Below are 17,635 nucleotides of genomic sequence, written 5' to 3' on the forward strand. Positions count from 1 at the left end.
GCGCAGGAGAGGGACTCCCGACAAGCTGCATCAAACCAGCCAGAAGACCGATGACTCAAAAAGGAATACAGAAGTTCGATACGCGTCATTTAACGTAAACAACACAGGGTGCCCAGAAACAGTGCAGAAAGCTTGTGCTGACAGATAATTGCTGGAGAAAAATTCTATGCTGCCCCGTTTCCGAGTTAATGAGTATTGAACTTAACCAATCAGGCCTTTGCGCGCGTAAATTCAAGCAGCCCGCCAGATACTATTACTGTCAGTTGTACTCATAGCGTAGATGATAGCGCGCGAGACTGCTCAGCCTTTGGCTCTGCTTCGATCCCTACTACCGTCCCACGTCCAGTTTTTGTATCGCTCTCTTGTCCGGTTTTAAGAAACGAAACGAACACGGTTGGCGATACCGTCTCAGGCGGGCCACTTCATTCTCGCACTAACGCCTCATTCACTGGAAAATTCATATCTTTATCCTTAGCTTCTGAATGTTAAAATTTCTGAGGTTTTACCAACGAGACTCTCGGACGGTATGTTTCCATGCATGCAGCCAGGTTGGCGTCTGACTTTATACATAATGAAATGAAATGATCGTATGGCATTGCTGGCCGGAAGGCCCCACCTGGGGAAGTTCGCCCGCCGAGTGCGAGTCTTATTACAGTCGACGCCACGCTGAGTGACTCGCGTGCCGGTGATGTGGATGGAATGATGGTGAGTACAACATAATACGCACTCCACGAGCGGAGAAAGTGTCCAACCCGCCCGGGAATCGAACCCGGGCCCGGCGCATGGGCGGCAAGCACGGTACCATTTTTTTCTTTTCTTAAATAATCTCATTTTGTTCATTGCATTTGTTTGGGGCGGACGTCTTACGACAGTCCTTGAAGTTCTTTGTTGACCCATTCACTCAGTTTTTTTTTATTATAGAGGGTAGCTAACCCTCTGACCGAACACGCTGAGCTACCGTGTCGATCTCGGCTAAGCGGGCGGACACTGTGTACATAGTACTGTGACGTCTGGCGCTAGTTTCTTCGTCAGCTAGGCATGCTCCGAGCGATGGTCGTATCTGAGGACTCGGCTTGAATTGACATGCCTTTCAGACGTATTGGTGTCGCGTCACTGTTTAACAATACTTTGGATCTATCACTCACTTTGATATTTTTCTCACTGCCAAAAACGGCCGGCGCATGACATAAAAATTGATGCGCATCAAGGGCGTAGTAGACTCTGGGATTCTAACTCCGGCATAAGTAGCTCACGACACCAACAAAGCTCACGTAAGATTCTTATTTGAGGTAGCTGATGAGAAATAGGTCGGTCTTCGCAGAATCGTGACCGCAAATGGATCGGAAAATGCTTCCTCGCAAGATGCGGCTGATTTTAATTGAATCTAAAACACTTCTTGAATTGCTGCAGGTTTCCGTGTGTATCATGCTAGGACAGTATCTGTTAGAGGAATCATTCTATTGTTTTAGCGAAAGTCTTACAATAATTTTTATTCCTAATGTTTATATCAGTGGCCAGTCGATCATCGAGCCGCGTCTCACTATCGAAAAAAGGAAAAAAAAAAAATATTTCTTACGCTAGATCCGTATTAGACGCCCCAATGTCTCATTCTGTGGCCGTGAAAATTTAGTCGCCGTTTAGCTGCAATTTACTTCTAACATTTTTGGGATCTTTTTTCTAAGCTTCAAGAAAGTATCTTTCATGATGACGATCATTACTCTCCCCCTACCACGCCGCACTGCACGGTTGTTACAGTACAGGGGGTAAGTCTACATAACACTCGACGTCGGCGTATGTTAAGAGCAACGTAAGTTTACAATTTCCTGGCAGGTTAAAAGTGTGTTGCACGAGATTCGAACGTGGCACCTATGCCTGTCGCGAGCCAGTTCACTATCGACTGACCTACCAAGCATCGCTCAAGACCCGCGTCCACAGCGTTACTCCCGCTACTGTCTCTCCTCCTACCTTCCTAACTTAACGGAGTTCTCCTGCATACCTTAAGAGAGTAGCACTCCTGGAAGAAAGGACAAGCGGAGGGAACGCGTACCTCACCTAGGCGCTTTTCATATTGTAAACTTTTCTTTTACGTAGCTTTGCTGTAGTGGTATTGAAATTACCTTATTCTCTTTCATAGGTATATATTGAGATGTTTTCCACAGCTGTATTAATTACAAAATATAATTGTAATTCTACTTTTTGACTTGTTCCACATCGCTGAGAAGCCCTTCGATTATGACCTGTATAACAACATTGCATTTCAACTTATCAGTTTAAGATGTGTTACGTCTAACCTGCAATTCGTTCGTCTGACAAATTCCGCATTCACGAGATCCTCGTCGCTATGAATGTATGGTATGAACTAAGTACCTGATCTAATTTATAGGATATTTTTCCTCGTTATTATTATTATTGTTGTTGTTGCTTATCGGTTCACCTTTAAATGGTACTGATATAACGTTAACGGTTTAAGCAATAAGTTATCAGTATATTAAATCTATTTTCCAACAAACTAGTCTGCAAGCGTTCAACAGAATTCTCAGTTGCAGTTGCCAACAGAGTGAAGAAAGCAGTTTTTGGTCCTGTGAGCTCTACATAGTCCACTTTCGGATAACGTCGGTGTCTGATAATGCTTCAAGAACTATGTACGCAGATTTAGGTATCAACACTGTATGAATCTCATTTTCCAAATCCCTATATTTGGTCATCTTCCCGTTGCAGACGACTAGAAAATTATGTGAGCGCTGGGCGCAGAGATGTCTGAGCGTCATTAATTGTTGTGATGCCAGATGGGTTGAATCGGATTGTTTTGTCTCTTCTTATTTCGCGATTGCAGTAAGATTTAAATCCAGATATAATGAGTGATATCGTCTCCTTTTGATCCCCATATTTTCTACATCTATCATACATCTCTTGCTCATTCAGCAGATACTTCAGGTAGCTCCTCTATTCAGTGACCCAGTATTGTATCGCTGTGACCAATTCCTCCGTTTCTGGGTTCATCAATCAGTTATCCCAAGCCTGCACGTCGAAACGATCCGACTAAGGTCAACCCACGTTTCCTATGCAGCTTTTTTTTAATCTAATCTATAATTCTTGGATCTATTGCTACTGGTTTAGACATTGTGGTCTGAAATTTTTTTCCAGATTAATGTCTGCAGTTTAGATTGTTTTATGCAGTCACTATTGCTGTTGTTGAAACACATCTGTGCAGCTGCTCAGTAACTCTCAGCCCCATGTTCACCTTTTCCCACCTGGAATAGTTAAATTTTCAACAGCTATTTAGTGTTACTGGTATCATACTTCCTGAAGATTTCCAATGTATTTCTTCCCTACCATTTTTTGCCGTGTTAATGAGACCAAATGTCTAAGTCAGCAAAGGAAACAGCATGGGGATTAGTGGTGCTCAAGGTGCTTCTTCTATTTGGTTTCAATTGTAGAATTGAGGAAATTCTATTGATATAATTTAAGTGATCGTGATTTTTTGTTTCACGATTTTATGCTTAAGTGACTTCTTTTGTTTTAGCCAATAATCTACCACTTCCTCATACCTGGAAGGCTGCTGTGCCTTATATCAACGCACTTCCACCACACTTGCCCACCGCAGTATATATTATCACTTCAGGTTATCTTATCTCATATTCTGTTAACTACGAAGGACTTCATACCTCACCCGTTCTTGTTACACCTCTATATCTGGAATTTTATTTGGGACATACAGCATCTAATTTTAATTACGCGGCGAATCGCCAACTTCTCTCTAACCTTTGCTCTCAAGAGCCCCGAATGTGCGACGACACTTGCGGACGGTCTTAGGTTGAGGGCGAAGTTAGTTTTAGCGCTGCGATCAGATTTTGGCACGTAATTAGTTCCCCACTGGCGCGTGGGTCCTGGACCAGGTCGATGAACATTAATAATTTCATGCTTGGGTGGCAAACTCGATTACAGCAACAGCGTGCCAAACTTCGCGTGAAATTGTCTCGAGCTTCGAAGGAAAACAATTTTTCGCCTCTCTACAGCATACAACAAAAGAGCTGTTGTTGCGTGGAGCCGGTCCCCGCTATTCAGAGCCTCTGGTATTAATTGATGTACTTGAAATATCCCAAATGTGTAATAACTCTCCACGTTCAACATATTTGTTTCCTTTTGTTAACAGGACCCGTTTTCGACGTTCAACCGATATACGATGGCTTTACATCAGTAAGGAGTCACTGACCAGCTCTACACTGTCGGCGAACGTAAGTACAGTAATACTTATCTCACGTGTAAATCTACATCTATACTCCGCAAGCCACCTGACGGTGTGTGGCGGAGGGTACCCTGAGTACCTCTATCGGTTCTCCCTTCTATTCCAGTCTCGTATTGTTCGTGGAAAGAAGGATTGTCGGTATGCTTCTGTGTGGGCTCTAATCTATGATTTTATCCTCATGGTATCTTCGCGAGATATACGTAGGAGGGAGCAATATACTGCTTAAGTCTTCGGTGAAGGTATGTTCTCGAAACTTTAACAAAAGCCCGTACCGAGCTACTGAGCCTCTCTCCTGCAGAGTCTTCCACTGGAATTTATCTATCATCTCCGCAACGCTTTCGCGATTACTAAATGATCCTGTAACGAAGCGCGCTGCTCTCCGTTGGATCTTCTCCATCTCTTCTATCAACCCTGTCTGGTACGGATCCCACACTGCTGAGCAGTATTCAAGCAGTGGGCGAACAAGCGTACTGTAACCTACTTCCTTTGTTTTCGGATTGCATTTCCTTAGGATTCTTCCAATGAATCTGTCTGGCATCTGCTTTACCGACGATCAACTTTATATGATCATTCCACTGTAAATCACTCCGAATGCGTACTCCCAGATAATTTATGGAATTAACTGCTTCCAGTTGCTGACCTGCTATTTTGTAGCTAAATGATAAGGGATCTATCTTTCTATGTATTCGCAGCACATTACACTTGTCTACATTGAGATTCAATTGCCATTCCCTGCACCATGCGTCAATTCGCTGCAGATCCTCCTGCATTTCAGTACAATTTTCCATTGTTGCAACCTCTCGATACACCACAGCATCATCTGCAAAAAGCCTCAGTGAACTTCCGATGTCATCCACCAGGTCATTTATGTATATTGTGAATAGCAACGGTCCTATGACACTCCCCTGCGGCACACCTGAAATCACTCTTACTTCGGAAGACTTCTCTCCATTGTTAATGACATGCTGCGTTCTGTTATCTAGGAACTCCTCAATCCAATCACACAATTGGTCTGATAGTCCATATGCTCTTACTTTGTTCATTAAACGACTGTGGGGAACTGTAGCGAACGCCTTGCGGAAGTCAAGAAACACGGCATCTACCTGTGAACCCGTGTCTATGGCCCTCTGAGTCTCGTGGATGAATAGCGCGAGCTGGGTTTCACACGACCGTCTTTTTCGAAACCCATGCTGATTTCTACAGAGTAGATTTCTACTCTCCAGAAAAGTCATTATACTCGAACATAATACGTGTTCCAAAATACTACAACTGATCGACGTTAGAGATATAGGTCTATAGTTCTGTACATCTGTTCGACGTCCCTTCTTGAAAATGGGGATGACCTGTGCCCTTTTCCAATCCTTTGGAACTCTACGCTCTTCTAGAGACATCATGTACAGTTACAAAAAGACTGAACGATGTTAATTTCCAAGGTACCGGTTAGAAGACAATGAGAATAACTGTCATACAAAAATAGTTTACTGTATGCAGTTCGCCAACAATAGACTGTTACGTACATGTATTTGTGGTTGCACTTAGAGTGTAGAATAACGTGATCAGTACAACCACGGTCTGCGATCTCAGTTAACCATCTTCTGGATGGTTAAGTAGCATTCAATAAGCTATAAAGGTTTGCCGTGGAACCGGAGACTACACAGATCGAGATAGCATCCGACCGCCACATAGGCGGCCATCGACGTGGTAGATTTTTTATAATTTTTACGACAGATAAACATCGACCTTCAGGTGGAGGATGTAGCTGGGTTTAAGTGTTAGCAGTTTTGTACATATTACATCGGCAGTCTATGTCATGTTTTGAAAATGGGTATCACATCAGTAATTGCGAATCCCGAAAAGAAATTTTACATAATTAATAGAATGCATTCGGGCCTTCATCACAGCTGTTTCCACGCCTCTGCACGATGTCCCAGTCACCGTCAAAGGCTGTGAGCTACGCCGCTACCACCATACTGGACTGTGAATTATCGTTGGTGCTGCGCTTCTTTTACAGCAGAGTTCGACTCCCGACTCTTTGTTGGTTTCCACAAAAGCTGTTCACTTGAATACCTATACGTACACACATTTGAAATAGCTTTCCTAAAACCTTTCTTTACCTTACGCAAATCGTAATTGACGTTCTGCCTATGAAGTAGGGCCAGTAGGAAATACGTTTTACCTTACAAGGGGACCATCAGCCCTGTTGATCATAGATTTTGGTGAGTCTCAGTTATGCTGTTGAGGTACCTGTGCTGAGTACCTCTCTAGCGGTTTTCGTACGACGGCCCCTAGTTTTCGAGAACATCGATGTTGAAATTCTGAGTGTACGTGTTATACGTAAAATGTCAGCCATTGTTTCAACTAAGCGAACGTAGCGTATTGGCTATCATGTTGAAGACACTGATTCAAATGTAATTCGCATACTTTTTTTCCAGTTTAATTAAATACTGTCATGAAAAATCGTACAAAAATACTCATTTTCGCTGTAATAGAGCATACTTTCTTCAGATTTGAGGTTCGTAGTTAGTATGCAAAATATTTGGATAACAGACTGATCAGGCACTATACGATCAAACCTTTGTCGATAAAAGGAAAGAAAGCACCAGCACAGCGAAATTTCTCTCGCCCAAATATAATCCCCTTCGACAATCCTGTGATGTTCATTTTTGCAGGCAGCTTAAAACATGTTCACGAAAAAACTCAAAATGCTCCTCACTTGCTAAAAACTAATAGAGAATGTGAGGGAAGATTCCATAAAATACGTTCTTCAATTCTCTTCTGCTTTCATATCGAAGTTGACCGAAGAAAGAAGAATCATTTTTAATCTAAGTTTACGAACTGTGTTTTCCGGTATCGCTTCTGGAGAATCCGTGTGCCACCAAGGCAGTAACCTTCATTAAATATGCGTGGTGGCTACGAATTTGTGTTTCGGTTACTTCTGCGACAAACACCGCCCGGATTTCCGTTTTAGGACAGCAAGCGACGTAAGCGACAGCGAGTAAGGCGATTCTGTAATCTATTCTTTAACAAACGAAATTGCTTTTGACTTGACTTGTGCAATGTACTGTTATTCACTGAATATCTCGTTTCAATATCATGAACCACTCACGAAGTAAAAGGTACGTTAAGTATTAGACAATTCACCGTGTATGTATTTTGTTTATGTTCATACTTCAGGTTAGTTTTCAATACCAAGAAACTATTGAAGAACACGGGTTTTGCATTTCACTGTTGTATCACACATGCACTTGCTTTTGTAACTGCACCCGGGATTTCCAATTCGTACGTAACTTCTGTAGTAGCAGTGCCTCATGAGCTTAAAGAACCATGTTAGAGGACAATGCAACCGAGCCACTGTGCCTATTGTGTAGTTTCCTCCAAATGTTACATACATTTACAGTTGTATAAATGTAAAACTACAGCCGGAAGTGACACAGAATTGATACATATTCCCACCACTTGTTCCTGTAGGGTCTCCTATTTTCAGAATTTAGCAATTGCTTGTGAATTTGTTTCTCATACTTTTAAACGAACGGTCTCTCCTTCACCTCTGCCATCCGCAACTCGGGACTATTCGGGAAGAAAAGATTTTACGCTGCAGATACGTCACGTTCCTATACATCCGCCTTGGATAGCTATTGTTTTCATTGTCTGTAAAGAACGTAATGTGCCTATTCTTCCGATTTAAGCTTCTCCTTTGTATAGACTTTATGACGCTGTATATCCCCGTGACCAGGCAATAAACCCCGTAGTATATCTTGTACATCGAGACGATAACACACTCACCTTCTTACAGGGCTAATTGAAGGCCTGAGATCACAGACATTTTGATGACACTGTCCGCAGTCATTGACTATCGGGAGTAAGGGTGCAGATTTATTGCTGTCATTATGTAGCATAAAAATGTTAGGAATATACCACACTCTTGCCGAAACTGGAAATTGTTTTGTGCCTTTAACCGAAGGCCGTAGATCACCGAACGCTTATACATATAAGGTTCAAAATAACAACGAAAATATATTCCGCACCATTCATTTTTGATTGCTATTGAATACGACAGAAATTTAGTTCACCTCTGCCTATCTGTAGCGTTGTTTAGGAGTGAATAAGGAACGTTCCACTTCGTGTTATGCAGTTACTGCACTTGCGTTACTACTTTCGCATCCTCCATTTCACAGTGGTAGAACTCGTCGTAGGGGAACGATGAATGCCATATTCTTACTGGAAATAAAAGGAGAAGCGAGTGATACGCCTGCTTAGAATTAAAGTTGACATACAGTCTCCTTCCGTCGTTTTATCATTTCATAGAAGTCGCAGTTTTATCATTTGAATCTCACCAAATGCTGTAATGAATCGACCATTAGTTTCTGCTTAGGACGCGCCTGACGTTCTAAACATCTCACTCAGAGAAAGCTTCAGAATGATCCATGTAGTCTGATTAGTGTTTACTACGTAGCATACGTCGTCCACATCATTCTGTGATAGAATTTTTTTTAGATAGGAGCAAGATTCAAAAGCAACAGTTCGTGCTTAAAACTTGTCGAAAGCAGCTTATGATGATGATGATTTATGTCCCTTTCTCATTGTAATGAGAGAAAGGGCGATCAGGGTTTAACGCGCGTCAACAACGATCTTGTTAGAGACGATGGACACTCTCGGTTTGGGGACGGAAACCAACCGACCCCTTTCCGCAAAAATCATGAAGGTGTTTGCCTTCATCCTTTTAAGAAAATCAAGGAAAATCTAAATGAGGATTGTCGTGCGGGTATTTGGACCACTGTCCTCCTAAAAGCCCCAACAGACTTCACTAAGCCACACCTGAAGTTGCTTTTACATCCTTCGATTACCCTCCATGGGAGACAACTTGCTACATACTCCCTCCCTCTTCGCCCCAATCTAGTCACAAGTCTCTCTGGATGCCCCCCATACGGCCGCACTTTCGAGAATGTGCGTGTGTGTAATACTGATCCAATGGAAATCATCAAATATTACGTCTGTCTGGCTACCTTGATCAATGCCTTTCAGGATACCATTTGAGAAATGTGCGAGTTGGGAGCCACATGATCGATATTTTCGGAATCCATGCTGATTGGCATGGAGGGGATTATTCTGCTCGAAATAGGTCATTATATTTGAGCCCAGATTTTGTTCTAAGATTCTACACTAAATGAATATCAAGGATACTGGGCGGTAGCTTGCTTTTATGCTCATTAATCGCTTGCAGAACTCGGCAACTCTAACCACTTCGAATTACTCTTTACTTCACCTTTATACCGATTTTTGACGTAGTGTTAGTCCTTATTTTGAAATCCTCATTTTCATGCATTAGATGTGCTGAAAAACTCTTATCATTACACACACACACACACACTCTCTCTCTCTCTCTCTCTCTCTCTCTCTCTCTCTCTCTGCCCCTGAAGGGTCTCTGCATGAGCCTCTTCGTGATTTTGCCATACCACACAGCCTCATTTGTTTGCTTGTGGCACATGAATTGTGGGTGCAAAGGTCTATTACCCTAGATGTAAAAAAGGAATGGGAAAAGACTGAGCAGCTGAGTGTGTTTATGGTGGGCACAGTATACTATCCATATTTCGTTTTAACATTTCATTAGGTAATTGGTACATGTCGGAGCCCCACATGCATGATTGATAATTTAAGTACCATATTTCAGTGTATTTTTTCTTTCCTCTTCTTGTACGATGAGTTGAATGTATGAATGAGAGTGTGCAAGGATTTCAGTGTGTAGATCCGTGGGAGTATGGTAAAGTGCCACTGTGTTAGAACAGCCAACTGTAGGTAACACGTACCAGGTAGCAAAGAGGTTTCTGTTTGCCTTGGACGAACCTTTTGTACAGGTTAGCACCGCAATAGGGGTTTCTCTGGCCACTTCCGTAGGTACGGGAAGCGGTTTTGGTTGGAGAGCGAATGCTCGTGGAGTGTTCCGTGGGACGCGAGACGGGTGAGACCTAGTGGCGGTAAGTGTGCCTTTTCCATGAGAAGTTAAAGTTGTGTTTTATGTAAGTTTTTCAAAGCTAGTCAAAGTAAATGATTGCTTTCATTGTTCATGGTTTATTATCGTGTGCGGCAAATTTTACGTGCTAGTTAACGAGTGTTAAATGCGTTATAATCCAGGACGGAGTAGGCTATTGTTCAGGTGAGCTCTTTAACAAACACGTGGAGCCGTGTTGAGCCTATCGTGATTCAGTTCATTTTGTTTACTATCTCTTTCTCGAGAGCTTGTATATTGGGTATAATTTCCGTGATTTTATAACTGAATTTTGTGCATCTCGTCTCATTTGATAACTTTCTTCGTCCACACTTTGTTTGTGAGGATCACGTGAACGTGATGAATGTTTGTGAGGATCACGTGATCGTGATGTAATGAGAAAGTTCACGTGATCGTGATGTAATGAGAAAGTTCACAGTGCCAAGGTCACAGTGATCTTCCGCTGTAGAATATCTGAATTAATTGTGAATCTTAATTATGCTTCATTATAAAAAATTATTTATAGTAATTCACTTGAATAGAAATTTTATTCATTTATCCCGCATATTAAAATCAAGGGAACAACTCATCTTGCTACTCGCGTGTGCTGTGGTGAACGCTTTTAGTTCTTTTCCTGACTGTTAGTGTCTCAAGTGCGTGTGAATGTAAGTGTTCGTGATTAAACCATCCTTTGATCATTCCTCTTCCATAGTTCATAGACATTGCAGGGGACTCCGAAGTTAAGTTCTAGGGTTAATTAATATGCGACGTAACGGACTGCAGGCAACAGCTTCATATTACTCACTACACACGTTTATGTGAGCAGTTAAATTTGCCGATCTAATAAATGTTCTTTTCAGAACTAGATTTTCACTCTGCAGCGGAGTGTGCGCTGATATGAAACTTCCTGGCAGATTAAAACTGTTTGCCGGACCGAGACTCGAACTCGGGGCCTTTGCCTAGAAGACGAGGTACGGGTAGAAGTAAAGCTGTGAGGACGGGGCTTGTGTCGTGCTTGGGTAGCTCAGATGGATAGAGCGCTTGTCCGTGAAAGCCAAAGGTCCAGAATTCGAGTCTCGGTCCAGCACACAGTTTTAATCTGCCAGGAAGTTTCAAATGTTCTTTTGCCAGAATTTTTGTTTACGCTCTCGCTGCTTAAATTCCACTCCATGCTTCCTCCAGCTCTGATGCACGGCACATCCTACTGCATTTCGTTTGCACGACAGTTGCATTGAAGCCACTCTTTAACCCCCATATTGAGATTAATTGTAAAGATACCTTTCATCCCTCCCTCCCTCCCTCCCTCCCTCCCTCCCTCCCAACTTTCCGTTGCTCTGATTTTGCACAGGTCATACCACTCACACGACAAAAAATGCAAACGTACACTTCGAGATAAATATTAGGTTGTCTCGCCTGAGAGTCGTGAGGCAATTTCTCTGCTTTTTCGACAAATATTTGAAATGTCGCCATTACGATGTGCAGATGGCCGTCGGCACATACACACAAAAAAAAATACTGCTCATCACGTCTTTCATTCGGCGCCCGATGTCGACAGGACGCGTCAGTTTGTTTCCCGTTAAGAACAAAATTATTTTTAAAGAGAAATTTCCATGCCCATTCGATAGACCGATACCATTTTTTTTACCGTTTCCTATTTATTTTGTCAGTACGTAAAAATACTATGGCAGTGACAGCACCGCTCAAGCTCGCGCTGACTGCTGCCGATGAAACAAATATCGCACTGTTCTAATTTTGGACCGTTCTGTTCAATGGATACGTAAAATTTCGCTTTAAAAATAATTTTGTTCGCAAAGAGAAACAAACCGACGCTTTCTGTCGGCGTTGTGTGAAAGACATGGTGAGCAGCATTTGTTTGGTGTAACTCCAGGTAAGTGTCTCAAAAACAGAATTGCAATTATCTAAATTTACATCTATGGACCGCAAGCCACAATTCGGTGTGTTGCCAAGGGTATTTCGTATACCGCTGTCACTTCCCATTTTCCAGTCGCGTACGGTTCGCGGGAAGAACAATTGTTGGTAAGCTTCGGTGTGGGCTCGAATCGTTCTAATTTTATCTACGGTTTTTTGTGAAATATACGTAGGATGAAGCAATACTGTATCTTGGTTGACTTTTCTAGGAACGTACGCTCGCGGAATTTTAACAGAACACCATAGTGTGGTACAGAATGCCTCCCTTGCTGTGCCTGCCTCTGGAGTTGCCTGAGGATTTCAGTGACGCTATCCTGCTTACTAAATGAACCTGTAACGAAACTCGATGCTGTTTCTGATCTTCTCTATTTCTTATATCAATTGTATCCGCTGCGGATCACACACTGACGAGCAATATCTGCCGAAAGGCCATAGGAAAATCACCTGACTGCTTGTAGGAGGGACAAACGGTATGTACACTGACGGAAGAAAAGGCGTAACACCAAAAAATAATTATTGTAGAATAATGAAATTTCTGGAATATATTTGTCTAGGTGACGTATTTAAGTGATAACCTGTCATCTTGCATTTTTATGTAAGCGCAAGGTAATTCGCTGCAAATGTGAAAACCCGTGTAACCGCCAGAATGTTGAATGCATGCATGCATGCATGCATTGTGTTGTACAGGTGACAAAAGTCAGTGTGTGGAAGACTTATATGCCTATTGCTTTTTTCGGTCAATAAAGGGACTGTTAATGCTGGTTATGGATGACGCTGGAGTTGTCCGTCGATGTCCCATAGCTGTTAGATTGGAGACAGATCTGTGTTAGAGCAGGTAAAGGCAAAATGTCGACACACTGTAGATCATGCTGGGTTACAACAGCGGTATGTGGGCGAGCGTTATCCTGTTGGAAAACACCCTCTGGAATGCTGATCATGAACGGTAGCACAACGGGTCGAATTACCAGACTGACGTACAGCTTCGCGGACACAGTGCGTGGGATAACCAAGAGAGCGCTCCTGCTTTTATACGAAATCACACCGCAGACCAAAACTCTAGGTGTAGGTACAGTGTGTCTAGCACGCAGAAAGTTTGGTTTAAGGCCCTTACCTGGCATCCTTGTAACCATCACACGGCCGTCACTAGCAACGATGCACAACCAGCTTTCATCAGAAAATACAACATATCTCCACCCTGCAATCCAGTACGTTCTCACTTGATACCACTGAAGTCATATATGGCGGTGGCTTGGGTCAGTGGAATGCGCGGTACACGGTATCTGGCTCGAAGCTGTCCGTGAAGTTACCGATTTGTAACAGTTCATTGTGTCACTGTGGTGCCTACTGCTGCTGAAACTGCTGCCACAGATGCGCCGGAGCCATACGCCGAACAGGACCGTCTTCTCTCTCGGAAGTGCCGAGACCCGGTCGTGTTGTGACCAGACCACTGGTGCCTCCAATTACGTACAGCGGCTTCATTCCTGCCAAGTCTTTTTGCTGCACCGCAGGAGGAACATCCAGCTTCTCATAGCCGTATTACACGATCTCGTTCAAATTTAGAAAGGTGGTGTAATGGCGTCTTTATCACCTTAAAAGCATTCTTGATTAACATCAAAACTCACCACGTTGGATCTTAAAGGTAATTAACGCTCACGACCTTTACAGCGCGTATTTAAAGCAAACCTGATTTGCATTCTTACCGTCATAGGCGACTGGTGCAGTATTCGAATAGACATCGTCTTTAACATGTAGAAACATACTTATGGACGAAACTTCCTGGCAGATTAAAACTGTGCCGGACCGAGACTCGAACTCGGGACCTTTGCCTTTCGCGGGCAAGTGCCCTACCAACTGAGTTACCAAAGCACGACTCACGCTTTACTTCTGCCAGTACCTCGTCTCCTACCTTCCAATCTTTACAGAAGCTCTCCTGCGAAACTTGCAGAACTAGCACTTCTGAAAGAAAGTTTCGCAGAAGAGCTTCTGTAAAGTTTGGAAGGTAGGAGACCAGTTACTGGCAGAAGTAAAGCTGTGAGGACGGTGCGTGAGTCGTGCTTGGGTAGCTCAGTTGGTAGAGCACTTGCCCGCGAAAGGCAAAGGTCCCGAGTTCGAGTCTCGGTCCGGCACACAGTTTTAATCTGCCAGGAAGTTTCATATCAGCGTACACTCCGCTGCAGAGTGAAAAATCTCATTATGGATACTTATGGACGTTTATGTCGCACAGCTCCTCCTTGCTGTTGCTAGTTTTCTTCCGTCAGCGTATGTGGAACATGTCAGGAACATTGTGTCACGGTTTTATTGTCGGTTTTCATTTGCTTTCCTCCCAGAGCCGTGAGGAACGTGCGATCGGCTGTCAGGGAGGGAGCAAAGCGCTGGCTGCCCTGAACGTGGCGCGGCGTGGCCTTATTAAAGCATAACGGCGCGCCGGGCGCCGGGACACTTGTGGGGCCTCGCGACCACAGAGCTGCGGCCTGAAGATGGAGCGGCGGCTGACCGTAGCAGGCGCGCTGCCACTCCCAGAGCACGTGTCCCAGGCCTTCCGCGTGGCTGCGCCGCACGTGTTGGAACGCCCCACGCCCTGCACACCGCCACATCTGCGTTTATTCGCCACCAACTTCTAGCTCTTCCACGTGCTTACAAACTGTCGTCTTGTATTTCTACGTATCTACATCCATACTATGTAAACCAATTTGAAGTGCAGGACGGCGGGTACATCCCACTGTAGAGGTTCCCTTTCCATTCCGGTGTCTGGATAGTTGTACGAACTCTCACACATACTGCCACAAATTAAAAATTACAACAACAACTGAAAACTTAAGCTAAAGTAACATATGTCTATTTTGTCCAATGTTCTTTTTTTAACGCAAATGCAGTTCACTGTGGGCCAGCCATTCCAGTTATTCGGTGGTGAGGTCGTGGTTGTCTTGTAAAGCATCCCTGAGGGATTTATCGAGGCAAAGTACGGCCAGGACGGCGACTGCTTTTTCTTCAACTCCACATCGGTTGCATAGAAGGCGTTCTGCAGCACCTTATTATGTCACGCTGTTGTAACAGATAACAACCGTTTGTTTCCAGAATGAGACTCTCACTCTACAGTGGAGTGTGCGGTGGTGTGAAGCTTCCTGGCATATTAAAACTGTGTGCCGGACCGAGACTCGAACTCGGGACCTTTGCCTTCACGGGCAAGTGGTCTACCATCTGAGCTAGCCGCGCGGGATTTGCCGAGCGGTCTGAGGCGCTGCAGTCATGGACTTTGCGGCTGGTCCCGGCGGAGGTTCGAGTCCTCCCTCGGGCGTGGGTGTGTGTGTTTGTCCTTGGGATAATTTGGGTTAAGTAGTGTGTAAGCTTAGGGACTGATGAGCTTAGCAGTTAAGTCCCATAAGATTTCACACACATTTGAGCTACCCAAGCACGACTCACAGTTTTCATCTGCCAGGAAGTTTCACCCGTTCAATTATTATTGATGGTGAAGTCACTGAGTCGGTTGGGAACAGCTACAGGTGGATATTATGACTTACGTCTCACTTGCCGCCGTTTAAGGAAATCTGCATCGGTTTGAATGGGAAAGGATGGGTTGGCATTATATTTTTTCATCTGTGATTTGAGGACTGCCATTCGTCTGGTTTGGGGAGGCGTGACATTACTCAGTAATGGTACCCACTGGAGAGTTGTTCTAATAGTTCCACTCAAGGTTCACAATGCCTGGTTTAGCTTCCTGTCGACAAGGTTGGTATAGCATTTATTTATCCAGACAGGAGCACGATATCCTACCATGAATGAATGAGGGATGCTGTGCTTGTTCTTAAAATTTCGGTGGTAGCACCCCACGGGGTATCGGCCAGTTTCTGAATCGTGTTAGTTCTAGTTTGGCGTTTCGCTGATAATTTTTTTCAGGCGTTGTTTGGAGGTGATTGTTCTGTCTAAAGTTGCACCGAGGTACGTAGGGTGTGGATTATGTTTCAATGTGATCCAATAATAGTAAACAGCAGAAGTTCTTTGAGTTTCTCTGTCGTCAACATGATACGATGTGTCTTCAGTTCTGTTTTAATTCGGTTGGAGTCCCCATTTTCTGAAATATTCACTATATTCACTGATTATTCCAATGTCTCTGAACATCCTCATTTTGCTCAAAGTTTTTGAGATGTTGGTGTTGATATATCTTAGAGAAGTTAACACAGAGCCTTGTGGTAGGCCATTGTGTAGTCTACGGAAAACAACTTGCCACTGAGATATCTAGTGCGTAAAGAATGTTTGAGCCCGTCCGTGTGCGCTGTAATTAGGTTTTGTCCATGCGACCCCTTACGGGCATCATACGTAGGGGGTTGTAATGAACTTATAGATTATCATTTACTGCTGGTTGTAGAAACTAAGTAGGCTTTCTCGGAGTAGTTTGCTACTATCATCAAGCGTTTTACAACTGACTTTCTTCAGAACATAAGCAACGTTTTACGATCAATCGCACCAGTACTTTGTGAGGAGTGTGCCTTATATACTCATTACATTTTCCCAGGATTTCGTCAATGAACCGAAGTCTACTAACTGACTACGTGCAATTGAGCCCATGTAATCGTTCCATTTCGTATCTCTACAAAGTGATACACCTAGATATTCATATCAGTTGACTGATTCCAATTACGACCCGCTATTTCACTAATAGAATACTACATTTTTTTGTTTTTCGAAGAGCACAGTTTTTACCTTTCTGAACATTTAAAGCGATTTGCCGATCTTTTCGCTTCGGAAATTTTCTATAGATCTCATTGAATATTTGTTCAGTGATTTTCAGACAGTACACTATAGATAACTACATCATCTGCCAAGAGTGTGAGTTTGCTAATAATATATCACCGACAACCTGCCAGACCAAGGCACTGTATAGAATGCCTAGAACTGTTCGGCAAGGTGTTTAATTTTAATTAATACTTTTCCTAGGGACTGTATAAAATGGCTGGATATTTTATAAACTACAAAATGGACACAGGCAAAGTGTAATATGACACTGAAATAACATGTTTAAAGAAGAAACTTAAAATTTAATGAAATCTGAATTAAGTCAAGAAATTTATCTCAGTATCTGAAAATTGGCATAACTTGAATTAGATGTTTTAATAAGTGCTAATATGTAATAAAAATCTGGAAAAGTAAGTTGTTAACAATTATTAGAAATGTATAATAAACAATAACGGAATTTAAACAATCAATTTTCAGACACGTTGAAGCTGTACTTCTTTCATGCTTTATTTATTGCAGCAAGCAGAATCGAAGTGACATTTCCAGCAGTGATGTTTGTTGATCTTGTAACTGAAAAAAACATTTGAATACTTTCATTTTAACTTTCCATTAAACATAGTCGGTATTCTATTAAATACCCAGGCAAAGTATTGAATAAGATACACTTCATACCCTGACTAATGACTTGAGGTATTCTATGTATTCCCGAAGCATTCCACAAAATTCCGACTTTCAAAATTTGCCGG

The 17,635-nt window shown here is 43.0% G+C and overlaps 1 protein-coding gene across 3 annotated transcripts in view; it reads left to right on the plus strand.

The window, feature by feature from the left end:
- Positions 1 to 17,635, plus strand: part of LOC126355019 (uncharacterized) — a 702,913-nt gene that overhangs the window by 327,339 nt on the left and 357,939 nt on the right. For all 3 annotated transcript variants that reach the window (XM_050005183.1, XM_050005175.1, XM_050005191.1), the window contains one exon: positions 4,154 to 4,235. The gene's annotated coding sequence lies outside the window, so the exon portion shown is untranslated. The remainder of the gene's footprint in view (positions 1 to 4,153; positions 4,236 to 17,635) is intronic.

This window comes from Schistocerca gregaria, chromosome 1, assembly GCF_023897955.1.
Source record: "Schistocerca gregaria isolate iqSchGreg1 chromosome 1, iqSchGreg1.2, whole genome shotgun sequence".
Lineage (NCBI taxonomy): Eukaryota > Metazoa > Arthropoda > Insecta > Orthoptera > Acrididae > Schistocerca > Schistocerca gregaria.